The sequence below is a fragment of the Anas platyrhynchos genome, chromosome 1 (genome assembly GCF_047663525.1).
Source record: "Anas platyrhynchos isolate ZD024472 breed Pekin duck chromosome 1, IASCAAS_PekinDuck_T2T, whole genome shotgun sequence".
Classification (NCBI taxonomy): Eukaryota; Metazoa; Chordata; class Aves; order Anseriformes; family Anatidae; genus Anas; species Anas platyrhynchos.
Window position 1 is genome coordinate 111,636,593 of NC_092587.1, and position 27,982 is coordinate 111,664,574.

The window sequence follows — 27,982 nt, forward strand, 5'->3', positions numbered from 1 at the left end:
GCCCAACAGTGCCAGAAAAAGAGCTGAAGTTTTCATCCCTTCCAAAGGAAAAACACTACTCGTTGCTGACCTAAACCCACGCCATATGTCAAGGTGAATGCTAATGAATGGCAGCATTAAAATACATGAGTCTGAACCACTTGCTGAGTTAGTGCTGAGAGGCTGGCAATGGCATGGACCAGGCAGCCCTGCAAGATCATCACAGGATAGCAGAGCATAGGTTACAGAGAAGCACTTGCTTGCCATTATCAGGGAGCTGTGCTTTGTGGTGCCCTCCCAAAACAGTATAAATAATGTGTAAGTAACAGATATACAAATGACAACTAAAACAAACGTGGAGGAGAAAATGAATGCTGTTTTAAGAGGAACTGGATCTGGCTGTTATTTGAGGCTGTCAGTTAACATGGCAGAGGGGAGCATGGAAACATTTTTAAAAAAAAAACAAGCATTTCACTCCAACAGTTTCAAAAAAAATGCTTTAGTTTTTCATTTCAAAAGTGACCCAGATTAAATAACTAAGCTAAAAAAAAAAAAAAAAAAAAAAAAAGAGTGACCTAAATGAACTGTTTCCTTCTGGTCTTCCTGTTTTGCAGCTATACCAAAAATGCTACATCAGTGCTGCTACAGAGTGCTCTGTTACAGCAACTCTGATAATGCAGAACCTGACCACTATCACTCCACAACTTCTGGTCTTTTTTCCCCCTGGATACAGGGGTTATTTTATTCTTTCTCCAATAATTTATTGTCGTAACTGAGTTCGGAGAGCATTTCACCAGTCTTTTGCTGGTGGATTGGAATGAGTTAAATGGTTGTGGACAGTGGGGTAAAGGGAAGAAAAAAAGTGGGAACATTCCAGGAAAGGTTGGAAAAAGGAAAGGCCTCAAATATCCAGTAAGCACCTAAAATTGTTTGCACATAGAAGCTTGCATAAAACTTCAGATCGTTTTGAACTTTCCTGCAAATATTGCAGGCCAGCACCAATTTGGATCTATCCTACATGTCCCTAAACCTCATGCAAGAACTAGTGAGTGCCAGGGGTGTGCTACTCCCTCATGCCAGACACAGCAGTGCCTAATTAGAGGTGATGCACACTGGTTAATACAATCACCTCCCCACCTTGTTGACTTTTCCATTTTTCCCTTTCTCATTTGGGGAGCAAATTCCAGCCAGAGCCCTGACCCGTCCTTTACATTGGCATGTGTCACCACTGTACGTTTTCTCAATCACTGCATCAGCAAATTCCAATTTGGCTGAAAATAAAAGAGAGAACCAGATCAAGCTGGATAAATAATAACACAAAACAGTGGCGAGAATTGAACTTGGATTAAATCTGCAAGGGCTGAGTTTGAACTTCCATCGATAAAATCACAAAGCAAGCACAGTAAAACAGGTAACATGCTTACGTTTCTTCATGTGAGATGTTTTACTAGAATCAGTGGGATTACTCATGAGTGGGGGAGAGCTTTCCAGGGTTCACCGTCTCTTTGGTTTCTTGTTTTTAGACACTTCAGCAGGACTGTGTAGATACTGTCGTCAACTATGTTCCACTGTTTACATTTTTGGATGCTCTTGGTGACATTTTTCAAAGCAACTCATCACTTTCCTGTAAATGGAGAAAATAAGAAATTAAATAGCTACTTAGAAAGAAAGAGAAAGAGAAGTAATTCAAGTAACTTAGTGAGAAAACTACAAATTACTTATCTGTTGTGAGTTTTGAGAATAATGCTTAGCATCTGTCTTTCACAGAAAATCCTAGTAAAAACACCTTATTCCATCTAATTGCTTAGAAAAGACTTCACCATTTATGGTAGGACTCACTCACTGTAAGAACATCAGCATGCTGCTGATGATGAATAAATTAAACCTGAAGTTGGTAACATGATCTCAAATAAGACTGGTGTCTTTATGGCTATGCTAACCTCTTCCTGGTGTGGTGCCATGTCTGGAGGAGGCTTTGGGTGAAATAGCTGGTGGCCTGGGACTTGCACCTTGTTACCGCCCTCCACCACAATAGTCTGCAGCTGCCTCTCCACTAACCTGATTCCATATGAAAGCCTGATGAATGCCCACCTGAGCATCCCCTGTAAAGAGCAAGCAGATTCCCAGAGATTTTCCAAAACTGTGCAAAGGTTTTGGATGCCCCACTGCTGAAGGAACCTCACAGAAAAATGCATACCAAATTTCTTTATGTGGCTTCAGTAAATATCCTAATATTAACTGCCCCCCTGTCTGGTCTTAGTTGACTTAGGGAAAATGCCTAACAAGCAGGATCTGGAAGGATGTTTGGGGTATAAGTGACATCATGGATAAAAGATTACTGTGATGTAAAAGGGTGAACAAAGAGGCTGGGGAGCAGCCATTTGCAATAGCAATTGCATAGCATGAGAATAGTAGAGAGAAGGAAAGAGAGAGAGAGAGAAAAGGAGAAGTGAGAAGAGTCGTGGAGCTGAGGACACAAACATTGCGCTTGATGCAGAAAGCGGAAAGCCAGAGATACATTCAGAGAGGGAAGGCTGATTAGGGAAATGGATGAGTCTTGAAGAAATTGCAACAAGAACAGGCTGACTGTGTTAGAGAAAACAGGCAGAGATTCATGAAAAAGGTATGCAGCATCATATAAATGAAGACTCACCACTAAATAAAGCAGAGGAGTGCTGTTGTTCATCTGGCCTTAAATGAAGGAGAATGGATGTGAGAATCTGCCTTGAACCAGTACAAAAAAAGTTATTTTCATAGATTTTCTGAAGGAAATGTTTAACACTGCATCCTGGGAAACAGCTTAACAAAAGAAAGAGGGGTACAAGGGGGTTGTTTACCTCATTTTTCCATGTTGTATTTGCTTGCTTTTTCTTCCATATGAATTTATGGCAAAGTCTGGGTTTTCCCCTTTCCTCAATGTGAAATCCTTGGATGTGTTAATTGCTGGCTTGGAGATATGCTAAGTTGAAGTGGAGGGCAGCTGAGGTTTAGGCACATCCTGCAAAACAATGCTTGAGTTTCTTGCGTTGCCAGCCACAGCACACCTCTACCACTTCAGTGACTGTCCTGGTGGGCCCTGTCAGAGTAAAAAAATACATCCCAAATCCCCAGAATGTATCCTCATTTGATTACAATAAAATCTGATGTGGCTGTAAGAGTATCTGTATTTGAAGGTCTTTACCTACAGGCCAGCAAAGAGCCAGGCACCTACCCACACATGGCCATTTAGTGGCAGGCACGACTGGAGCTGATCCCATCCTCACTCTCTTAAGCAGCTGGTAGCTGTTGCATCAGGTCTGTTTTTGTGTTGAGCAAAGTCTCTTCAGCAAGCAAAGAAGGCATTTGTTTTCCCAGAAACTGCTGTCTTCCTGCCCACAAAACATCCACACCTTTACTTGTATAACAGACTGAAATGCTGAAAGCAGGATGGGGTGTAGCAAGGGTGCTCCATAAAGAGCAGCTTCAGTCTTGCTTTATGTGTTGATCATCCTATGTTTGGCCACTCTTCCACCCAACATCAGCACGTCTGATAATGCAGTGTGGAGGCAGTGCTGTAATAAATGTATTCTCTTACAAAAATGTGCTCAGTTTATGCATGGTTGTCAGTGGGATGAGATACACTGTAGAAAGCTAACGAGAGTTAACTGGGATGTGAATTTCCTTTTAGGCTCACTCCTAAGGGAAAGAAGTACTGGTGAGTCACAGGATGGGAGTCTGGGCTGATGAGAGGTCCAGTCACAAGCAATAGCACTCTGCTCACATCACTTAATAAGCTTGTCATGTGTTGGCCAACCTACAAAGATACAATGACAGCTGTATGAGATTCCTTGTAGCCTCAAGGTAGTGTCTAGCAATAAAAAAGCAGACACTAGAATGGGAGGAAAACTTGCAAATGAAAAGTTTTCATTCTGTTTTTACAACCTTTGAATCCTGTTCAACCCTCTCTCTTAAATTTTACTCTTTGTTCAGCAGCTAAACATAGCCCAATGCCATGGTTTCAGTGGAACTTCCCTGTTATAAGCGTACAGTTACCCAGAACAGAATTTCACCTTTGTGTCTGCAACCTTTTATTCAGTAGTCCTAGAAATTATGAGGAAAACTCTCCCTGAAATACCATACCAGAACCCTCTTACCCGGGGCTGCAAGCGTGCACATAAAACAGATCATACCACAACACAGAAAGCAACAACATGCAAAACTGCTTTTTGTGTTGACATAGTAGTTTAGTGCTGTGACCTTAGTACACCTGTAGGAAAAATGAGCAACTCCCTTCAGTCTGGGAGGGAAGATGATCTTACTGAAACAATCCTTTGGTTAGAAAGTCTTCTGTAGATGTGATGGTGGAAATTGTCAGCAGTAGCTAATGATTTTCCATACTGCCACCATGAGCCCATGGAATGATTTGGTGATAGGAAGCCTGGTCCTTTCTGAAAGTTAGGTCCCTTTAATTTGGTTCATAATTTCAGCTGTGGTTTCATATCAGAAAATGAAGCACGTGGCACTGTTACCTGCTTCTAAAAATCTTGGTCATAGTGTATCTATAATTTTTTTTTTGAAGTCCCTCTTCTCAGCATGTCAATGCCCGATAGCATCAAAATACAAATAGTGCCCACAGTGCATGCTTTCCTAATAACTACTGCACACATCTCTGTTTAAGAAGTGGTTCCCCCTGGTTTAGATTAAGTGAACAATCAAGGTGATCAGTAAAATCTGGGGTTGGTCTCCATTTTGCTCGGGGGATTACTGTGTCTCCCAGCCTGTCAGGATCTAGCTGAAAAAGGGGATGTGGAATGGAGACCTGGCATGAAAACTGGGATCCCTGGGGAAGAAATCTTTCCAAATCCTGCTGCAGTCAGTAGTGCAACCACTGGAAAATTTCGGATATCCTGGAGCCCTGTTTCTCTTTGCTCCACATTATTCACTATTAAATGCAGTTTCAGAGAGATCCTGTAGTTTCACATTGCTTTCCAGGAGAAAATCCCTTGAAACAAACTGGCATTGTCTTCTTTTTCTTTTCAATTTGCCAGTGGATAAATGATAAAATCCGTTGTGCTGTCAATCTGTATCATACAAGTTTCTTGCCACGGGATTTCTTTCAGAAAAAAATAACCTGTCAGTATAACTGAGCAGCCCGCAGCCTGAGGTGTGGGTGTGCATGTTTGAGAAATTGTAGTGAACTGGGCAGGGATGTCTTTCCCAGCCTGAACTCTGAATCCTACTTGCTGTGTGCTTGTCTCTGAAGGCATACAACCAAACAGTGTTCAAAGGTTCTTTTTTCCCTGGAAAAGTCTCATGCCAAGTACCCTCAAGGGAAAGCATTTGGGGAATCCTTGGATCTCCTCTGATTGCAGCAGCACAGCACACCGAGCTTCAGACCACACAGATGGATAAAATGGCATCAGCAGAAGGAAACCCATGAAAGGAGGTTGCTCACTGAGATATTGGCAGAAATCATGGTTTCAAACATCTGAAGGCCTGATCTAATGCCTGCTGAACTCAATGGAAGGAATGTCATTGGAAACGAGCCCCTGGTTTTTGAACTGTAGTCTTAAAATAAACACAATTTGTTCAGGTTTATTTATTTTCTCTTTGAGAGCTGGCAATTGCTTATTTGCTTGAAGGTAGCAATGTAAGGGTTGTGCTGCTGTTCCCAGTGCCAGGCACGCTGGTGCTGTGACCTAATGGACCTGCAGAGCTGCCATTCTTCCAGAATGCCTGGCACATACTGGGTTTTGCTCTGCCCCTTTAAAAACCAGAACTGTCTCCTTATCTGTACGTTTATCTGACTCTGAGGTCATATGACTGTGAAGAAGCATCGCCTTGCTCCTGTGTGTGTTCAAAGGAAGGGAGCCCTTTGTGCCTTACTGTGAGTCCTGGGACTTCCACTAGGAGTGAGTGCAGCTCATTTCCATCCCCATAAAATCTTACTAGCAGCTGTCACTTGATTTGGTTTCGTTTCTTCCTCGGCACACTCTGAGTAAGGGTAGCATGTCAGCTAATCAGTACATCAGCTTCTATGCATTATTTCCTCTCGTGCCCCTTTAGGGCAGTTAATGAAAACCACTGAGAAATTTTGTCTGGATAAACTCTCAGTGGTCTCACCAAAGGTGCTAGAAATCTGCCATTGGCAGATTTGGCACTGAGCTTTCCTTGAACACCCCCAGGAATGGTGGTGCCACCACTTCCCTGGGCAACCTGTTCCAGTGCAATGTTCACTCGAGCACCTGCAAGAGTTGACGAGAGGGGGACAATGGAGATGAAGAGACCAAGGAACACACCTCAAAACAGGAGAAGTGAAGGGGGAACATCACAGAAGTAACAGTGATGCATTTCTGTAGCTGTATATTCCTAGAAACTGTACTTCCAGCCTCTGGGAGTATGCAATGTACAATTGCATAGTAAGTTTTAGCTACTGCTCTGAACAGTTTATAATTTCAGTGATATGTAAGACTATTCATCCTCCCTTCAGGCTCAGACAGTGACATAGATAGTGGCTGTAATTTGCTGAGGAAGTCTGAGAGAGGGCAAAGAGCTCAACACCAGAGTGGCTGAGCTCTACTCCAGCTTCTTTGAGAATAAAACATCTTCTACACCTTGACGTTTTATGGCTGAAGGGGCCAAATATATGCCAGCTTCTTTCCTTTAAGTTTGCTTTCTCTGTCTGCTCTTAATGTCTGCTTCTTCCTTCCTTCCTTCCTTCCTTCCTTCCTTCCTTCCTTCCTTCCTTCCTTCCTTCCTTCCTTCCTTCCTTCCTTCCTTCCTTCCTTCCTTCCTTCCTTCTTTTTTCTTTCTTTTTTTTCCTATGATCTTTATTTTTAATGGTTTTAAGACAAAGGACACTTCAATTCTGTCTTGTTCCAGAAAGCAGCACAATATAAGCTGAAGCTCATCCTTGAAGGCTAGAGCAGTCAGACAAGAAGCACCACGAAATGCCTGCTTCCCAGGACAGCCAGGAAAGTGAAGAACAACTAGAGCAGGAAGCAAAAATTCCTCCCTAATGCAAATTGATCTGTGGCACTACAAAGTAGGTCACTATTGTGAAAGACTGGAGGTCTATCTATTAATTCTACTTTTGTTCAATTGTGCAAAGTAGTTTTATTATTATTATTATTATTCCTTTTTGCTACCTTTCATAGCAGAGAATAAATTTGCTGAGAGCTTGAACGTGAGCCTTTGAAAAAAGCAAAACACAACTGCACCTCATGCACATATGCAAAATACAAGGTACTCCATTACCTTCGCTTCATTTTTCTTTTGTTCAGACATTTCTGTGGCATTCAGTGGAAAAAGGCAGCTGTTGTATGGGAGGCACATTAAATGCTAATTAAATAAAATATTAAAACAATCTGCATCAAAGTTGAGCAGAAATGATCAACAACAGATTTCCTTCTGTATTCCATAGGAACTTTGTGCATTTCTGTATCATTTGGTAATAATATATAAAGCACGTCCTTTATGTGGTGTTGAAATATTTTGCCATGGACAATGACATAGCATCGTAAGAAAAACCTCGAATAGCATTTCCAGAGGGTAGCACAGTTAGCCAGTTATGTCTTGACATCAGAGCCTGGACAGCAGCCCTGAAATTGTCTAAGTTCAGGAATATGTGAGAAAACCCACTTTGGTCAGTATCCTAAATAAAAGTTAATAGTAATTTATGTACCTTTACTAAGTTATGGTCTGCTTTAAGTTACCTGCTCAGGTTCATTAAGAGGCTTAGGCAGCATTTAACATTAGTCACCAGACAAGAGTGACTTTCCTGGGAGCAGAGGTGCGGTTTTAGCAAGCACACGGCCACTTCTATGTCAGTGCAGGCAGAATATTTTTGTCCTTTCTGAACCCTTTAAGTAACACGTGCCAGTGATGACTCTTGCAGACACGTTCAACCTCCCTGTATTTAATGATGGAAGAAGGGAAGAAGGGATTTTTCTTTGAGTTAAATTGTACCTTAATGACAGCCAGATGCCTGGCTACAAAGGGCGTTTCAGAGGAGCAGTACCCGGGAGCATTTCCACAGTTGCAGGGAGGTTGTATGCACGTGCCTGAGTGTGTCAAACAAGTAGTAACCTAACACTCGCCCTCCAAGGAAAGAGTCAGTCTGTTGTTCACCGGGGAGGGAAACCTGATAACAGATCCCAAGGAAACCACATAGCATGTTACATCTTTCATGCGTGTCTTTGTGGATCTGGTCAGCTACGAGGAGCTGGCTTACAAAGTCATGTTGTTGACAGCGAGGCAAGAGTTCAAGCATATATAGAAAGGAATCGCTGGAAGTAATAGTGCCAGGGAACAGCCGGTGCTAAGGATCTGACTCCTACATCATGCATATTTCAGGGAGGTTTACCTCAAACTACGGCTTGTCTGACCCAGAGACCGAGTGGGGCCAGAGTGCACCATCCACATCAGTGCCATCTGAAAGTCATCGGGTTCTTATGGCCCATTAGTACTACACAGCGTGAGACCAAGTGCCACCAGGGGGAACAATCAGGAGACGTGCTTCGAAAGCACACTCCTGATTCAAACTGAAATACTAGTGGGGACGTGCCCTTGGGTGTTTTGACTACATTGGAAATGAACCCTAGGATAGTTTGGCAGCTGGCTGAAGCTGTCCCAAGGCTGTTAGCAACTCCTCTTGGGAACCTGAAGGTAGATGATAAATTCTCAGAAATCTAGAAAAGAGCGAAGCCATCTCTGGCACTTTTTTTGGTTCATGTACCCGTCAGTGGTTTGAGGGTAAGATGGCATGGAGGAGCAACTAAAAAGGACAAAGAAAACAAGCATCAGGTGCAACCCCCCTGTGTTAACTCATTCAGAAAGGAAACACACCCTACTCTTACTGATGCTACCAAAAGAGTCGAAACCACAAACACTTTGGAAGACAAGCCTAAAATCCTAGAAGATCTTGGCCCAGTGAGCAAGAGTGTGAATAAAGAGGGTGAAATTCAGCCAGTGCAAGTTCCAGGTCTTGTGTTTAGCAATAATCAGCTACACAAACACCAGCTGGAGAAACACTGGCTCAGCAGAAGTTCTGCAGAGGAAGACATGGGGCTGGTAGTTAACAGTGCAAGCGTTATCTGGCTACAGGAAAAGCAAGTGCTGAGTGTCATGGGCAAGTCACACAGCTTAGTCTTTCTGTCTGAGCCGGTACTGGCAAAACCCCAGCTGGAGGGCACAGCCCTCCATAGTCCATCATAGTTCAAGAACGTGGGAAAACTGGAGAGGCCAACAGAGAAGGCCTTGAAGAATGTGGCCTATAGGTTAGATTCAGCTGAGATTGTTTCCTGGTCTGTCAAGGGAAAGCTGATACTGGTCTTCAAACCCATAATGTGCTAACAAGTAGGAAGGGAATAAGCCATGCTCTGTATTCACTGTAGGTAGTCAGGGGTGATGGTCTTTGACTGCAGGTAGGGAGACTTAGACATGAGGAAAAACTTTTTTATTTTTTAGGGTAATTAAACTCTAGAATAAACTGTCCAGGGAGACTGTAAAATTGTCATCACCAGAGGTTTTGAAGAGTGGGAATGCCGTGAAATACTGTTGCTATCTGTCTATAGAGCTAGTCCTGATAAAATTTTGGGAATGGAAGTGATGACCTCCTAGGTCCCTTTCTGTCTCAAGTTCTGTGTTTCTAGCAGGTGACACAATCTAGCCAGCCTGTGTTGTTGGCCAGCCTACACCCAGGGGACAGTTACAAGCCTGGGGTGTCCTGGCTCCAGGAAAAAGGTCATTATCCACTTCGGAAGGCATGACGTTGTTCTACAGCCCACGTCAGGCTGCAGCTTTTGCTTTGGTGTTGGTGCCATATCTGAAATCTTCAAGTACTACAAGGCAGTCTTTCAAAGTCACAGGACAGGATTTGAAGCATGACTGGAGAGAAAAACATTTTAAAGCCGTCCTCCATCACAATGTAAGAAAAATAAATCATTGACCATTCTTTGAAAAAACAATAATCTTCTTTTTTTCATATTGTGGTACTTCCAGTAGAACACAAAACACTGTTTCTTTTACAATAGGACCACGAAAGCTGAAATGCTGCATCAGCTTCACAGCATTGAAGAAAAAAAGAAGAAATTTTTAAAAATGTGAATTGTAAGCTGCCTGTACCTTAGAAAGAGCAGCTCATTGCATTCAGAGCAGTGGCTCCACTTACATCTCTCCGCTATTGCAGAAGGTTCAGGAGCAGCAACTTAGAAGGAGCACTTAGCAATCTCATGTTTTGTCTTCTCCACCCACCCTGGCCTTGCAAGTGCAGAATGTGTGGTGCAATACAGCTGCTTCTGCAGCAGCATCCACCTCCACAAGCACCTGGCATGATGTCTTGCCAGTGCAGTTTATGTTTGTCCACTTTATCCAATGCTCACAATGCTTTATCCTATGCTCACAATACCTTCAGAAGGAAAAAAGCCTGGTGTGAAGGCCTTCTACTAACTGCAGCTCAGATAATAGTTTGGAAAAGGACAACAGTATGCCTGTGTTCATGGATCCAGGGCAGATGCAGACAGTAACCTATCAGCAGATCTGACAGGTAAAAGGTAAGGGTCAAAAGAGCTTAATGGATACATCTTAGTGGCACTTTGTCATGACATTTACACACATTTATTTTCTTCTTACAGCAGAGGATCTGGCCTTTTTAAAGGTTGCATTTAGGGCATGACATTCTCATATTGAGTTGTATTCAGCCTTACGTGACAAGCCACACTCTCCATAAAAACACAGAGGCAAAACAAACACTCCCGTTAGCTATAAACAAATAAATACATCAAGAAACCCCACTGCCAAATCATTAGGAAAGCTTCCTGAGGAGCTGGCCGCGACCACTCTTCCCTTTTACCTGGCCACACCGAAGCACCCCGATCCGCTGGAAGCCACTCCAGTCTCTTCCTGAGCAAGCTTTGGCAGGCTGTGCCTGCAAACCACTGTCCCCACACCCTCCCCTCCCAGCTCACCACCTCCACGCACTGCTCTGATGCTGCTGCGGGCTCTCCTGGCACCGCTTACCTCTCACACCCCGCACCGAACGTCACAGCCTGGGCAGGGGGGAGAGGGCAGGGCAATGCATCCCCCCGTGGCACCCCCGGATCGTGCTGGGACGCGAGCAGCGGCTGGCTTTCCCGACGTGACACGAGGCTGGGAAGGGCAGCGCTCTCCCTTTTTCATTAGGCGTATTTATAAACACGCGGTACACAAGCATTTTTCCTTTCTTCGCAGTGACGGGTGATTATATGTCTATGAAATGTTTTCATTTATTTGGCGCCAGGGTAATCAAAATCAGTCGAAACCGTGGCAGCGGAGGGAAGGAAAACAAGTAGGCGTGGGACTGACTGTGCCTCTCGCTCCCTGGGCCGTCCAAGGGTAGTAGCTGGCAGAAGCGCACCCCTCGCAGATGAACGTCTTATTCAGCTGGTAATTGTTCCCAGTCGTGCTCATGGCCTCTGTCCATTAAGGATGTAGCCCTGCATAACTTTGAAAGCAACTGGCTCCGCGCTGGAAGCGCTGTGGGAGCGTCTGAGCCAGCATGTGCGTGACTCTGCTGAGGCAGAAAAGAGCTGGTCCCAGAAAACCTTTGTGAATGAAATTTTCATGCTTTCATGTCTGCCCCAGTGCAGATTCTGGGTCAGTCCCTGTGATCTCAAACATCCGGTTTGAACGGGTGTTTTCCACTACATAGATGCAAAAATATTTCCATTATAAGCCTTTAATAGCTCTGCATAGACAAGCAAAGGGGATGAGTAGGAGAAGGGAGTTTAGGAGGCTGTGTTAAAGATGCTGATAAAACAAAACAAAACAAACAAAAAAAAAACAGAAACAGAAAACAAACAAACAAAAAAAACTACTAAATTTCTGTCAGTTAAAGAAAAAAGACAAAAACACACAACAACAACAAAAACCAACCAACATTGTCTGTTCATCTTCTTAAAGCCAGATGGCAAAGATTTCAGCAGTGATGTTTCTGTTTGCATCTCTCCCCTCCTCCTTCCCCCACCTTCCCAGCCAGCCGTCCCTCTGTGTCCAGCACACGGCAGCAGCGGTGGCACGTGCTGCTGCCTCCCCAGGAGCTTCCTGGGGCATCCCCACTTCCTCCAGGAGAAGCTGCCTTCCATGTACTCCCCCTCTGGCATCACACATGGATGATGGAGCTGTTTGCTTGCCACATTTGCCTGTACCCCATGGTCTCCATGGAAGAGGCTGTGCTGGATGGAGCAGCCCGGCAGTGGCCAGGCACAGTGGCTGGTTGTAAGGCAATGATGGGTGAAGGGGGCTGCAGCTGCAGCATAGAATGGGCAGTTTGCTTCCACTGAAATGTGTCTGGTCAAAAGTGAAATCTAGACAGTGGCTTCACACACAGCATCATGATTACTTGAACCACATGGGATAAGTGCAGAAGAGCTGGGAATTCGTCGTTCTCCTACATTCTAATGAAAACAAAACAAAGCCAACAATTCAACCACTGGGGTCAGAAAGGTTTGAGGAAAATACCTATTCTCCCACTCAGCTTTTCTTTACAAGGCCCTGGGAAGCAGTTTAAAAAGACCCTCAACTTCCCCCTCAAAATGGTAATTCCTCTTCCTTTTCTCATTAACGTATATGTATATATATTTATCTCTGTATATACACACGCACGCAACCAAACCCCAAATCCGCCTGAACTGCATCTTTTTTTTTGCCAAGCACACACCTCACTCTGCATTAACAGAAATCATTGAGCGTTTCTGCCTTTCTTTATTAATAGCACAAAACCACATCCCTGAAAAGCAGCAAGAGCTCAGTGTTCACAGCCAGTGCTGTATGTTTAAAAGAGCAAGGGGAAAAAGAAAAGGGGAGGGGAGGGGGACTTTTGAAACCCATTGTCCTCTCACTTTGGGAGAATTCAGTGAATTATCTCATTTTTCTGGGTAAAATGTGCTTCCTCAGAACACATTGTGTGTCATCTCGGAGGCCACTGCTGCTTTAGACTGATGATGTGGATGCTGCTGCTGAGGGAAACTTGGGAGAACAGCTGGCAAGCATACTGCTCCTGTACAGGCCAATGTAAAGGATGGCTAGATAATATAGGATAATTTATATGGAGGGACTTTTTCAGCACCTGATATTATTGGCTGGTGGGACGGATGACCGTTTGCAGAGAATTGACTACACTTCCTCTGCAAGGATATATTAACCAGCATGTGCACTCCAGAGGCTCCAGCCCCATACGATCTTCCCTCTGATAGAGAGTCTCTCAACAGATGAGCCAGAGCACTGGCTTCTGGGGACTCCAGCCTTGTACTCACAGCTTTCAAAACCCTTCAGGGTGACAAAGCTGTAGGAGCAGGGCACCCCAGCAGTAACCCTACTCACTGCACTTTTCAGGCCACGAGGTTGAGCCATTTACAGATCTCTGCACAAATGCAAAGAAAATGATTGTTACCCATCTGGTGATCTGCAAGTCATCTATCTATCTGTCTGCATAACAGTAACTGGTTAACTAAGGGTGAAAGAAGCTTCAGGTTGTCTATTGCACAGCCAAACGTAGTGCCTGCATGGTCCACACAGTTTGAAATGTGAATGAGACTTTGTGTGTGTGTCTGAGAGAGAAAGAGCATGGGTGGGAAGCCCGGCAGGCTCCTAAATCTGTCAGAATGCAGTGTGATCATGTCAGCACATTTAACAGACCACTTGACAGTGGACTGCCAAGTTTGTTCGTATGTTTACATGTTTACAGATATATATTCAACTTATTTACATTCCTCCAAATCCCATCTCTGACTAAATATAGATGGAATAAAAAAAAAAAAAAAAAAAAAAAGAGAGACCGCAACAGTAAAAATTAACACACGGGAAAGAGAGTCTGGTATCCAAAGCAGTAGGATTTCAGCCGTCACCAGTACACGTCAAAGCACAGAAACATCTGTTTCATTACCCTGCATTGGAGCTGGAGCAATTACTTGAGAGAAGTCCCATCGCATGGCTAAGGACAGAGTCCAGCTCTCCCACCGGCTGTGCCAAAGCCCTCTCTACTGCCCCGACAGTTGCCCAGGTTTTCTTCTCTGCCAGGAGCTGGAGACCTACTGAGGTAAGCAGCATTTGTTCTTAAGTGCTCAGGGAAGAGGAAGCTGACAATAGCCTGCACAACTTTGCTGCAGAGTTCAAAAAGAGTTGAGGACTAGGCTGCAGGCAGAAGGCACACCGCAGACATTGCGTGCAACTGTTTTTGAGTATCACTGAAAAGTTGCACTCTTTATCTGCTTTTTGCTCTCTTCTGGGTCATCCCCTGCAGCCCTCAATGAACTTTGGGGCAGACCCAAAAGGATGCCTGTACAGAAGACAGTGGCTAAAATATTGGGGCTGATGTCTCACCAGCATTTTCTACCAGATCAACAGAAAAGAGCAATTGCTGTGCTGATATGAAAGGCTTTTAACTTCTCTGCCTTGTTCCTCTGTAACTTAGATAAGGATAGCAAAATAGTTCTGCCTTTACAGGAAACCTGTTTTTATTCACCTGGAAAGTGCTACAGGTATCAAGTATTACCTGTAAAGCAATTAATTTTAAATAGTATATATGTAATGTTTACAGCAGAGGAAAATACTGTGGGTGCAGACTGACCTATGGATATGGTCATAAGGAGATGCATTGGTATGTTTCCTCTACGCTGCAAGAGAGATGTGTAAAATCTGGTTAAAAATACAAAGATTATCCTTGATATTTTTAAGCACTGAATTAAAACCCATATTTATAGGCATCTAATTGAAGCTGCACTGTCAATATTATCCCATTGGCATCATGGACATGGATTGCTTCTTCAAAGGCAGCCTACCTCTTCCTCACCCTACCTCTCACATGGGGGTACGTGGGTACCTGTTGGAGATGCAGGAGCATCTCCTGTTGGAACATCTGGAAGGCTTCAACATTTACAGTTAGTTCTGTGGGCATCCGAAGACAAATAGGTTCGAAGCTGATGGTGTGTGTATATTTCTGCAGGAATGCCAATGGGGCCAGTTTAACTTTCAGGAAACTGAAGTGGGATAAGGATCAAATCTGGGTCAGAACCTTAAACTGCTCTACCTTATCTACCTGCTCAGTTACTTAATGTTATTTGGATATGGCTATTTTGACTAAAATGTTTCTTATGGTGGCTTTTGGGAAGAAAGTGTGGCCAGCAGGAGCACCTCCAGCAGTCTGCCTGCTCTCAGTGCGCTGAAAGCATGGTGTCCAAGGGCAGCAGCACACAGCACACAGCAATCTCAGCATCTAATGTCTGCATTGGACTTGGAGTGTTTTACGAATTGATTTACTAAGCCTCTCCGCATCACTGTGAGATACGTAAAAGTTATCCCACCAAGAGAAAAGGAAGTGATTTGCTAAAGGCCAGAGGGAAGCTCATGTTTGAACTCTTTAAGCAATTACTGGAATGAAAGCAGCCTCCCAAGTGCCAAGATTTTCTTTTAGATGCCTGGAGCTCCTGGGAAACCATGCACTTCTCTCATAATGAAACTTTACAAAAGCTGTCACCAGTGTGGAGAAGTCATTACTGAAATGGTGTTAAAGACAAATTTTTGTAAACAGCTTTTGTTTTGCTTTTATTCTAAGACAGCCATCATGTTACATTTGAACTGCAGGCAGGAAATACTATTTCTGTATACCACTCCTGCTTGCCTACAACTAAAAACTACAAAGACTCTCTCCTTACACTTCTGTAACCTAGAAAAGCCCTAGCTGAATCACCAGTGCAGCCTGATGAGTTATTTTTGCAGAGATGTTGGCATTTCAACACAGGGGCAGAGGACAAACCAGTGAGCAGCGTGTCTTTGTGACTAAACATACACAAGCATACCTGGTTGGTTATTTTATTTTGTACTGACAAAGCAGTGAAAAGCAAAAAGGCTTTAGACTTCTGGACAGAATCAATTAAAAGGAGTGCATTATTTGACTAGTGCACGTGTCTTTCCCACTTGATTAATGATCTACCCAACTTGCCCTGAGCTACCTCTTCCCCTCTCAGTGGCGGAGGCAAGGGCCACTGCTGCAGGTCCCGTAGAGCTAACTCAGGAGCTGTGCACCAAGTTGGACACCCATAGCAAGTGTTTGGCTGCTGTAGCCCTAGGGCTAGTTTGTTTTTTTATGACTGTGACTTTTGTTATTACTTGCCAGACTCTTCCAGAGATTGTCTCAGTCATTCCAGTGCTCTCAGCCCAGGTCTTTCTCTTTGAGCCTCTGGTTGGCCTTAAAAGTCTGAGTAGTGTAAGCAGAAGCAGCCGGGCTTTTAAAAGTAATGTACTTCTGCTGAGTTTTGTAAAGGAGGAAGGTGTGGAAGAGAGGAGGGAAAGGGGCCAAGTTGAGGAGATCCTGTCACAGATCCCTTGGAGCTGTCACACATTTTAGGGACAGGAGCCTCCGAGGGTGAAGGATGTACCCATGCTCCTGTAAAGGTCACCTGTCCAGCTAACCCACCATTTGGAGCTGATGCTTGTTCCTGCTTTACAACAGAGCCACATCTAAGGTGGGCAGGTGCAGACCGAGGCCTTCAGCCTTGGTCTGAAGAAAATACTTTCTTGACCCCAGCAGAACAAAGTCCTTCCATTAAGCCTAGCTGTCTGCTTTCTTTCTATTAATGACTTTAAAATAAATTATTCTGTAACTTTTTATTATGGTTTTGCATTCTGCAAAAGGCATATTTCCTCTAGCTGTCATGTCTAGTTTCCTATCATTTCTCCAGTACAGCTCCCAGATCATGCCCAACTCCCCATCTTCCCCTGCTCCCCCATCACCAGCTTTTCACTATATGTCCCCTAATGGTCCTCACCTTCACAACACTTCTCTCCTGTCCCCAGACTCACTGTCCTTAGCTGCTGCTGGTCCCAGGGCTACAGTGCCATCAGCTCCCTCCCATGCTCTGCATTTCTCCTTTCATGTCTCCTGCTGGGGGCTGAACAAAGGGCAGCCTGTAGCTGTGTCTGCACTGGAGCCTCTGGCTCTTAGGCTCCCCAGGTAGGCATGCTCCTGACCCTCCTAAGGCTGAGATCTACCTGCCCGTCCTATTTTACTGTTTTGCAGCAAAATATGGCCCAGTCAAGAACAGTGAAACTAATTTGCTTAAATATGGGCACAGCATGTTCTTGGGGTGCTCCAGCATATGTCTGGTGTCCAGCCACTTCTCCGGAGAAACCCCCATGGGTTCTGCAGTATCAATGACAACAGCACCAAGGCCCAAGGTTCATTGTGCTCTCTTGTCCCCTGGTCACCAGAGTAGAGCAGGACACCCTCTACCAGTCTCTGAGACTGTAATTCATTGTGCCCTTCTCCAGAACTGGGGAGATCTCTTCTTGCAGTGTAAGAGACAAAGATAACTAGCACCAAGTTGCCATCATTACCATTTATTTGGTGCCATATTTTTGCATTCAGTATCATCCTGTTGGAAAACAGTGTACACCCTTTATTTTGTTGACCCTCTTCTCTTAGATTCCTTTCCTACCTTTGTGGGTCTCCTGTTTCCTTTTCTTTGCATTTATCTTTTTTTCTTTCTTTCTTTTTTTTTTTTTCTTTTTCTTTCTCTCTTTCTTTCTTTCTTTCTTTCTTTCTTTCTTTCTTTCTTTCTTTCTTAACTCCCACCCTGTCTGGGCCAAACTTCTGTGGTGGCCCATATGCTGGGATGAAGACCAGCGAGTTAGTCTGTGTGGTCCTCTCAAGTACCTCGGCTTCAGTGAACACTGTAGAGAGATTACAGGAAGGGCAATGTTATCCTTTCCTGAGGCTTTGGTTCACGTTATCCACGAGCTCCAGACAACCTCATTATACTGCACTTTGCCTTTGAAAGGTCTGTTCTGCAACCAGAAAGCTATTTACATAAAAAAAAAAAAAAAAAAAGAGAGAGAGAGAGAGAAAGGTTATCGTATACAAAGGGCAACTGTATCGCTTATACACCAACACAATGAGTGTGCTAGATAGGGGCCAGAAACCACGTATCTGAAATCTCTGCAGCAGAGGAGTATTCCCTCCTGTGTGCCTGCTCCAGGAGTGAACTCTTGCCTGTGGAATTTGCTTCCTCTAAGAGTTCACCAGAGCTAGCCTTTGGGGGTCTGGAGGGCGCCGTGGCAAGGAGGCTTGCCTCGGCGAGCCCCCAGGCTCTGCTTAGTGCATTGTTATGGGGAGACATACAAAATCAAGAAAAGATTGTCGGGCCAAAGTGGAAGTGGCTGGGTGTTATTCAGTTGAATTGCCAGTATGTATTTTTAAATACGGAGAAGTGCCAGAAACAGTCTGTCCTGTGCACCCTAAAGGTGCATAAATATCTCTATGGGTGTATAAATATACATGAATATACATATATCCTCTTCTGCTGCCTGCCCATCTCCTCCAAAATTGACTTTGAGTGCATCAGAAGCAGAAATCAGTTTCATCTTGTGCTGGTTGATCCACATTAATGATACATATCTCTAAGAAACATCAGATCTTTCATACAGAGAAGTCTGCTATGTCCTCTGAGTCACCTCTTGGTTCTCAGCACCAGTTTTGTGCCTTGTGGTCTGATGTTTTTTTCTTTTCAAATGCCTTGGCATTCTTCAGTCTGCACCCCTCACTTCCATTCCCTCTGAGTTCCTGGCCTGGCAGCATGTTTCCTCTGTCTGAGAAATCTCCCTGGCTATTGCCTGGGCTATATCCCTTATTTTGCATTGCTAGAATCCTACTTATGGTTGGCTGTACTTCACAGAGTTCTATGTTTTCCAAACTCTGCCTTTTTTTGTTGGCATCACTTTTTTCTCCGTCCTTAGGCTGAGAGGCGCATATTCAACATGAAGCCAGTCATACCAAAGTCAACAGAACTGGGGCAAGTTATAGCACTAATTAATATACTTCCTCTCTGTTTCCAGGTTCAGTTTCAGGGTGCACACCCCCCATCTTTGCCTCAAGCCTTTCTTCCATCTCATTTGCTCATACAGCAGTAGGAGTCAGCATCCTCAGGAGCAATCTGGGGCCCAGCATCTACAGGAGGAGAAACAAAGCAGAACCGGTGCTGTAGGCATGTGAAGTAAATGAAAGGGGAGAAAGAAGGAAGCACTCACTCCCATATAACAGAGGAGATGAAGGCAAAAAGAGAGGAAATCACTTATCCAGGGCTGCATGGGAAGCAGTCTGACAGGACTTTTTGCAAGCTAGCAGCGAAGCAGACTGCTGCCCATCTTGCCTGGCTTCCTGTTTCCACCTAAAGCTTTGACAGATTCCCAGGGTTAGCACGCAGTGCATTGAATCCATCCCACCACCACCTTATGACCAAAAGGCTTCTCATCAGATGTGTTCTTCTTATTTTAGCTGCCCTTTGTTGTTGTTGTTGCTGCTGGGCTTAGTGTATGAAAAGAGTTTGTGCAGCCTGTTCCTCTCTGTGTCCCTGATGAACGAGTTAAGATGCAAGCACAAATACAACAAAGGTCAGAATTTCACAACCAAACTCCACCAAAGAAGAAAGTATTGTTAGAAAGCAGGATGTTTACGCACGTATTTGCATGGTCATGATGCAAATGACCTTGAACATTTTGCCTAAGGAAATTACAAAATTCTAGTATGGATTAAAAGCAACACAGCAATCAGGGAGAAAGATTAATGGGTAACTATGATTCTTTTCAACTAACAGCAGTCTCATGTTTACCCAGGGAACTGTCTTTGCAGAAATGCTGCGAGGACCACAGGCCAAATCTGTTCTAATGGGAGAGGTAATGCTCCCCCGTGTCACTTCTGGGAAGGTAAAGGGCCACCCTGGCTCACATCTGAGCAACATCTTGAGCAGAGCTAAGATTCTGCTCACCATGAGCAACAGAGACAATGATCTGTTTTTAATCTGGTCTCCATCCTGCTAATTGAATGCGCAGGAATGTATTACAACTCCCCAGTGCAGGGCTGCGAGGACCCCTGCCTCCTCCCTCAGCAGCCCCCTTCCCTCTCATGGGAGCATCCAGCTCCAGCTCAAAACTTCCAGGTGAAACCTCTGCCCAAAACTGAACCCTTCCCCTACCCCTTGTCTTGATCCAGGACTTACATGATTCCCTGGATCTGTTTCTAAAATGAGGACTTCTTGCCTCAAAGAAGCTTAGGAGGTGGTCTAATAGTAGCTTTTAAACAAAATAGGGGACCTGTGGGGAATACATTTGACTTCTGTAATATCATGCCTTTATTCCTCAGCTCAGCAGAGATGTACAGACTGGATGTTCTCCACCTGAGAGAGGAGGTGCTTCAGCGGTTGCCCTTCATGATGACTCAGCCTGGAAAGTAGCCAGCCCTTCTCCATCAAACACACCACAGCCATGAGGCAAGTTCTCAAGAGAAACAGAAGGGGAAGGAATGGGAAGCAGCTGTATGAGATGGGCTGAAACTGTGAGGATGAGGGAGGGAATGAAAGGGAAGACCAAAATCTTTGTGGTTCTGCTTCCATTGGGTTTGTGGTCTACATGAATTTTCTTTTCCTACACATCCAGAGTTGTCCAATGCTGATGAAGCCAGCACAACAGGTCTGACTTTTCATTTGGCAGTTTTCTCACACTAAGTCTTACTAACTTACATGACCAGGGGAAATGAATGGGAAAATTCCTCCTAATGGCTTTCATTCCTCTTAAGCTGTGTGTAGCTGGTATTGCCTCCTCACCCTTGCCTGGCAAGTGAGGGACATCTACGTTTCATTTCCTTCCACCAGAATGCTCCTTCCTCCAGAGCTAACCCTCAAGCACTGGGGAGATAACAAAAGGTGCAGCTACACGGTCTTTTGAAGGAAAAAGAAGCTATGCCTTGACTACACATTGAACCAGATGGATGCCAGGTAAATATATTAGAGTGGCAGTGAGCCCAACCTAATATATCCTGCCTCTGAGCCCAGTTTATTAGCTTGGGCATGGTGCTACAGTAATCGTGGCCATGTGGTTTCCAGTGCTTGTCAGTTTATGAATACATAGCTCAGAGCATGGGCAAACCAAGTTGTGTCTGCCTACAAAAGAAGTAATGCAAGAAGAGAGGAAAAGTAAATTAAAAGCCCTGCCATGACGGTATCAAAGACTCCATGTCTTCACTGAACGTCCTACTCTTTTGCTGCGTGTGCAGATTTTACTCCTGAGTTATAATTCAGATAGAAATCTTGCTTGAGTGGAGGTTACATCTCCCAGTTCTAGGTGATACTAAATACATCTATTTCTGTGTAACAAATGAGGATAACCGAAGGCATGATGTGCTGGTGGTCAGATGTGGCATTCACCAGGAGAGTGAGGGACAAGGAGCTCATACCCTACCTGCACCTCCACCAGAGTTGTTACAAGAGGCATGTGGTGTGTCCTTGGCTGTGCAGCTGGCCGACCCATGCAACAGCTAGATTGTGCCCTTCATACACCTCTCACATATTGCTCACCTTTACCCTTTCAGATTTGGGGGAAAAAAAACACAAGAGAGAGAGAGAAAAAATTCCATATTCTCACTATATAGCATAAAGGATGAAGAAAGCTGTCTGATGGGGTAGATTTTTGACAAGTGGGAAATTTAGATGCAAGATCTCCCATGGATAGCACAGATGAAAAGATGAAGGAGGCAGGATGTACTTAAATCTTTGCCAGGCTCAACTTTTCAGCAGGGCATTTAGAAATCTGCACACAGGATACAAGGAGTAACAGACTATTCTGAGTGTCAGGAGGCTCCCTTGCGGGCTGGGATCATTCTGAGGAGTGATCAGCTCAAAGCTGGTGATAATTTTCTCCTTCCACGTGCCTCAGAAAAACTGGTAGCCTGCCAGTAAGAAAAATAAAGGGAAGATTTTAAAACTGAGGTCATTCCCTCAAGTGATTCTCAAGGCATGTTGCAACGGGTGCACTGCCCCTTACATAAGGTATATCCCAGAGAGTCCATTTCCCAGAAAGTGAGCTGCTAATTAAAAATAGATTCAGGAAGACTGAGCCTCTACCATCCTCCCAGCAGCAGCTATTACTTCTCACGAGAAGAACTTCAGCTGTTCAGCAAAATCCCAAAGGCATCAATTTCTGGCTTAGCTTTGAACCTCCTGTTGTACCTACCTTATGAACTTCTCTCATGAAACTTAGTTTTAGGCTCATTGCTGTCCTCTGGAAGGTTCTCCAGTCCTCAGAGAGGCTCTGCAATGGGGAGAGAAGCTCGCTGATGGAAAGGGGCTTCCATATCAGGGATGCACGTGAGTTCCAGAACACATGGGGCCCCACCAGCCCTCCGTGTGTTTGGCATTGCTAGCTGACATTTCAACCAACGCAGCTACCTGAGATTATGTCTGGGTTTAGGGCCAGCCATGCCACCACCGGAGCATGTCTTGGCCATGAAGTTATGCACAAATGTAAATGACACTAAGGAGAAAATGAACCCCTTGCTCATACTGCATGATTCACTTTCCACTTCTTTTGAAAAATGTCTGTCACTTTTCTCTGCTGTTCACTTTCACCTGTCAGATCATCATTCTTACTGAATACTATGAGTTGCAGTAAATAAAAAACAGCCACAATTTTATTTAGAATGACTTCTGATGAAAGAGGATCACGGCTAATAAATTACAGATTGCCAAACGCTGCAGTGTTGGCTGGTATGCTTTACTAAATAAAAGACACAGTTTAACACTTCAAAAAAAGATCCATGTTATCGTGAAATGCTGTAATAAAGCGTGACCCATTTTTTTCTCCATTATTTATTTTGTTACCATGGACATCTTCAACTTCCCCTGAGGACAGCACCCTAATCGTTTAAAGTAGGCATTTTCTTTGTCAAACATATGAAAAGATTTTGTACGGAATGCATTAAAAGAGAAAGCGCAGCTGTAAAGAGGAGCCTCCATCTTAACCTTTTCAACTGCTGGATCTGTGTGTTTGATTTTTATTGGCAGGCACAGTATCTGGGTTGTCCATCAAACTGTAAATTGATCCGATTGAAGGTTTATTTTTGCAGAGCAAGGACAGGCCACAGGCTGCTGCCCACCCTCGGTAGATGTTTTCCCAAAACCCCAGTGTTTTGTGTTGGACTAATGTTTGTGACTTGGGTCATCTCAGCCATGTTATGAGGTTGTCCCATATCTTCTAATGAAATACCTGAAATACAACAATCTCTCATATCCATTTTGTACAGACAGTAAAAACAATCTACTCCAGTACTCAACATGAGCAGTCAATGTGCTAGTGATAGTAGCGACTGTCTACATAGACAGCTTTGCTTTGCTTTGGGGAATGTTTGTATTTGCCACTCATTTTAAGAGTCCTGTGTTTCCTGTAATAACTGGGAAACTTTCCTGGTGTTCTAAAATTTCCACATTTTGAATACATTTTTTCCAGATTGTTTTAAAAAACATCTCTTTCTGAGCTGCTCTAAATCTTTTCCTACCCTAGCTGTGCCTTCTGCATCAAGTATGCTCTACCTTTATGTATTTGTGACACGGCTCTCTCCTTGGAAGAAAATCAACCAGACTAAATATTCTGGACAGAAATGCTATTCTGTTAGTATTCTCTGTGATTCCCCATATGGCAGGTACTCCAGAATAAACATTCCCTTATTCCAGAACAGTATTTCTGTGTTGTGAGTACAAGTATTATGAAGAAGTAAAATGGTTTTTTATTCCAGAATAGAGTCCACAAAGGAAGCTACTCTGGCATAGCTGCTGTGGCAAAATTTCCTATGTGAGCTAGCTCTAGACAGTGAATTTACACCAGCTGTTAACATATAAATATTAAAGACCCATTTTTCTGCCATCTCAGCTGTAATGAATCAAGTTGGGGGTGTATATAAACATCCTATCAATATTTTCTCTCTTGGACTCTGAACATATATTACTTCTTATACTTTACGTGCCTCTCATACAGACCATGATGTTTGGAAAGTACATAGCAAGCCATACCACAACCACAGCCTCTAATCTGAAATAAAACAGTGAATTTACACTGCTCCTAGTTAGGAAACCGGCAACACCTACTGTTAAGCCATGTGTTGTTCACAACATCTTAGTGAAGAGTACGCCCAGAACCACCATGGCCACCGCAAACTTCTCAGTAAGTCAGTTTTGACTCCCTGCAGTCCCCTAGAGCCCTACAGGATCTGAGTTACACTGTGACATGAATTGCAGTGGATTTAAAACAACAGAACTGCCCTGATCACCCTCTCTGGGGGTGGAGAGAGCAAGCCAGTACCAAGAGGTCTGGAAATGCAGAGTGGCAGTGGGATCCACAGCACCAAGCAGCTCTGGTCTCGCTTGGGGACCTGCTCTGCTCCTCAGCGTTGCTGAAGCTGTCCATCCTTTCTCCTGTTAAAAGTACCTAGGAGACAGAAAAGTTCTGGAGCAAGAGGTGTCTGTCCAGAGGCAGCAATGGGGCTGTGCACAGCCCTGCAGAGCCTCCTGGCAGCATGGGGTTGCAGGATGACCCTTCTCACAGTGACTTCTCCAAAGTTTCTTATTTTGAGAGGCAGAGCTCAACTTTGAAAGGGAGGTGTTTGCATCTTTTTCCAGTGCCTTTGCCACCTTTTCTGAGGCTGTTTTTTTTGCTTCTTTGCATGTTTGTGTTCTTCTTCCTCCTTAGCTGGTTAGGTAGACAGGGGTGAGATAGAATGGAGGCTGCAGGTCCTGTCCCTAAAGGCAGCTTGATAAGTTCCAGTCTTTTCCAGCAATTTAGAGGGAGTCAACTGACGTTAGCAGAAGTCAAACACAAAACAAGGGAAAGGAGGTTTTCCTTCACACAGCGAGGAGTGATGTGAGGAGCTCCTTGCCAGGGGCCATCACCAATGCTAACAGAGTGAGCGGGTCTGGGCAAGATGGTGAGACAGAGATGTGCTGGGTCTACCACGTGCATAGGCGTCCTGCTTGGCCTGTGGCTGTCCCGCTGTGGATAGCTGGAGTCTGGGAGGGCAACCAGGAGGATGCATCCTACGTTTGCCAGTTCTTCATCTCTAACCAAGGAATCCACTTTTTGCTACAGTCAGAGACACAATATCTCTGACCCAGTATGGCTACATCATTTCCTACCAGCATAGATAGCTTTCTACTGCTATTTTTTTTTTTATTTATTTATGTGTATTTTTGAGATTGTCATCCATACTCCACTTCCACCTAGTCCTAGTGATCCTAACTACATTTTCTTGGGTTGATCCAGAGGCTTGAAAAAATAGCATACCAATTTTATAGGATGGTTTTCTGAAACTTTAGTTATTCTGAGATAACAGGGTGTGAGAATGGTTTGGTGAAAATGCCTCCCTTACTCCCACAAATCCCAGGTTTAGGAACGTTTTAGAACTTAAAAGTAATTGTCAGTCTCCTGTAGCATTCTTTCCTTTACAGACAATTGTGATGGGGTTGTCCAAGCTTTCCACATCTGCTGCATGACTCCTGTAATTCAGGTTTTCCTTAGAGCAAGCTGTCATCACACTCCAATCACTATAAGTAAATCTCCGGTTTGCACTGACTTCAAGAGTGGGCCAGGAGTGCTCAGAGCTTCTGACAGCCTTGCTCCTTTCAAACTAACAGATGAATATGGACTTCCAAGAGCAGAATACACAATGCCTCTTGTGAGTAATATAATATATAATTTCCTTACTGCTGGAAATAAATAGCTTCATACTGTCACTCACTGTAAGGATATCATCAGTTGCAAATCTCAGCTGTAAAGGAAAACCACCTTAGGAAACCAAACAGGTGATTTTTAGCTTTAGACTGAGTCTGTGGAAACTATTGAAAGCATTCATCTGTAATGCATTTCTCTTCTTCAAATCCCCCTGACAAGGAATTCCAAATTTAGCTCTATGCAATTTATTGGAGGAGAATATAGGGGTACTCAACTGTAAGTAAAATACTGTGTGGTATGAAACTGCTCACTTAATTGCTGCATCTAAGTGTTACAAGATGCGTACAAGTGTCAGGAAGAGCAATCCCCATAAAGCAGCCTGCTCTAAAAGCTCCCTCGTAGGTTTTGATTATGCAACTTGGGCCATGACAGTCAGGGATAGCCACCTGCATTGGAGTGATTTCTCTTCTACATGCACTTTGCTAGCTCGCTCTTTGTCATGCAGCTTGAAAAGTCTCATGTAGGTGATCTTTGCCCATTTGGGGTTTTGATTTTTTAATTCTCCCTCCTCATTTATTAGGAAGTTCTGAACATCAGAGGGGAAAAAGCTGGGGCAGAAATAATTGCTCAGAGACAGAGAGTAATTAACTGAGTGTCTCAGAGGCTGTGGTGGGTCTGGGTTCCCAGAACTCGATAGGAGGTGAGCCTAACATACAGCAGCTAGGAAGTTCTTAAAATTTGTCTACTATACTCCCCAATTACATGACCAAGTCTTCTAATGAACTATCCCATTAAACTAAAGAGGTAATCCACTCCAGTGTGGGGCTGTCTGCCAAAGAGTTCAAGTTGTTAGAAAAAATGAAGTGGTACTGTAGTCAACGCTATTAATGTGCCAAAACAACACAACAACAAATCTTTTCTCATGGTCCAGAATATTAAACAGACACAAATAACTTTCATTAAAAAGCCACATTTTCTGTACAGAGTTTTCCCTGGAGAGAGCAACATTTCTTTTCATAAGTAGGATGAATTTTGCACTTCATTAAATGCCTTGATCTTTTCATCACATTAGCCTTTAATGCGACGACATAATCTTTAGTTTGTCTGGATTAATAATTAAAACAAATACGTGTGCTTGTGTGCGCATGTGTGCAAAATCCTTAACTAGTCTTTAAAAAAAACATAACAAAATGACCTTCAGCTCCCAATTTTCTTACCGAAGGTATAGGTTTAATATGGATATGCATAGGTTGTTTTTTTGTTGTTGTTGTTTTTGTTTTTGTTTTTTTTAGTCACTGGTGGAAAGCTAACTGTTAAGGGCTTCTTTCTTTTCCTTGCTGAGACCGGAGCTGAGCAGGGCGGTTATCGGGCTGGGTGCTCAGGCTGCCCTCGATATACAGTTGCGTTACAAGCATGCTCTGTGGCTCATGTTAAAATCTGAACAATGTGTTGCCAGGCCTCATACAACACTGCAAAAAGAAGTTAATTACAGCTCTGTTAACCGATGCTAATGACTAAGCAACAAGAGAGGAAGGCTTGGCCAGAGGCATCTGATGAGCGTCTGTCCTCAGCTGTCAGTCGCTCCTGCTGCATGGGTGCCTGGGAGGCTCGGGGGTTGACTCCTGCTGTCAGCGCAGAAAAGGCAAATTCAGAGAGGATTTGTCTTAATCCACCTCTCTGTAACTGTGGTGTTTGTGTTGCTGATTCACCCTCAGCTCAGCTGTCCTTGCAATGGGGCAGGATGCACAGCTGGGTGCCGCAACCATGCGCCAGGGAGAAAGTGCTGCCAAAAATGATGGATGGAGCTGTGGGGACCAGAAGTCAGAACATAACACACCATAGATGTATTTTTGGCGGAAGATAGAACAAAATTATTTCTCCTTCCTGTGGCAATCCCCAAATATACAGAATAGGGAGAGACACAATTTTATGTCACCGGAATTTGCTGGAGAGATTTTGGTGTGAACAAGTTAAAAATACATATTTTGGATAATGAACTCTTCCAGGTGACTCAGAAGCAGGAAAGTCTTCAGTAGTTGAAGTCCTTTTTAAAAACTATTTTTATGTTTTTCAATTATAATGTAAGAAAGTTACAATGAAGTCATCTCAAATAGGATACACCAGAGTCATGCAGCTTTTCAATTCCTCTTTGATATGAGCAATGCGGCAAAAACAATTTAAATGCCCCGGAAGGTTATAGCATTGTGAAATATTCATTTTTCAATAAGAAAGTTTCAAATGAATTTCTTTACCCATTTATGCTGCAGACTTACCTGGAAGATATATTGGTCTGGTTCAAACCCACTCATAAAATTATTAAATGTCCCTCTGCTTTTTAGTGATGGTCAATGATGCAGAATAAAATCTGACTGAAGTTGTTTCTTTTTTCCTTTTTTTTTTCATTCTGGTGTTTTCAAAACAAAGCTCTGGATGACATATGGAACTGAATACCCATCTGCTTCAGAGACAGCATCAAACTATCAAAGCCAAAACTTAATGCAGA

At 43.8% G+C, this 27,982-nt stretch overlaps 1 long non-coding RNA gene across 8 annotated transcripts in view; it reads right to left on the bottom strand.

Moving 5' to 3' along the window:
* Nucleotides 1–691: 691 nt before the first annotated feature.
* Nucleotides 692–27,982, bottom strand: part of LOC119715558 (uncharacterized) — a 30,548-nt gene continuing 3,257 nt past the window's right edge. For 3 of the 8 annotated variants that reach the window (XR_011804618.1, XR_011804612.1, XR_005262750.2), the window contains exons 3-7: nucleotides 21,994–22,071; nucleotides 10,978–18,937; nucleotides 2,817–3,772; nucleotides 2,633–2,670; nucleotides 692–1,603 (exon numbers count right to left, since the gene is read on the bottom strand). This is a non-coding gene — a long non-coding RNA (uncharacterized lncRNA). Of the gene's footprint in view, nucleotides 1,604–2,632; nucleotides 2,704–2,816; nucleotides 3,773–10,977; nucleotides 18,938–21,993; nucleotides 22,072–22,505; nucleotides 27,285–27,982 lie in introns of those variants that run through there. The other 5 variants (XR_005260568.2, XR_005260566.2, XR_011804624.1 and 2 more) reach the window with 4 other exon arrangements.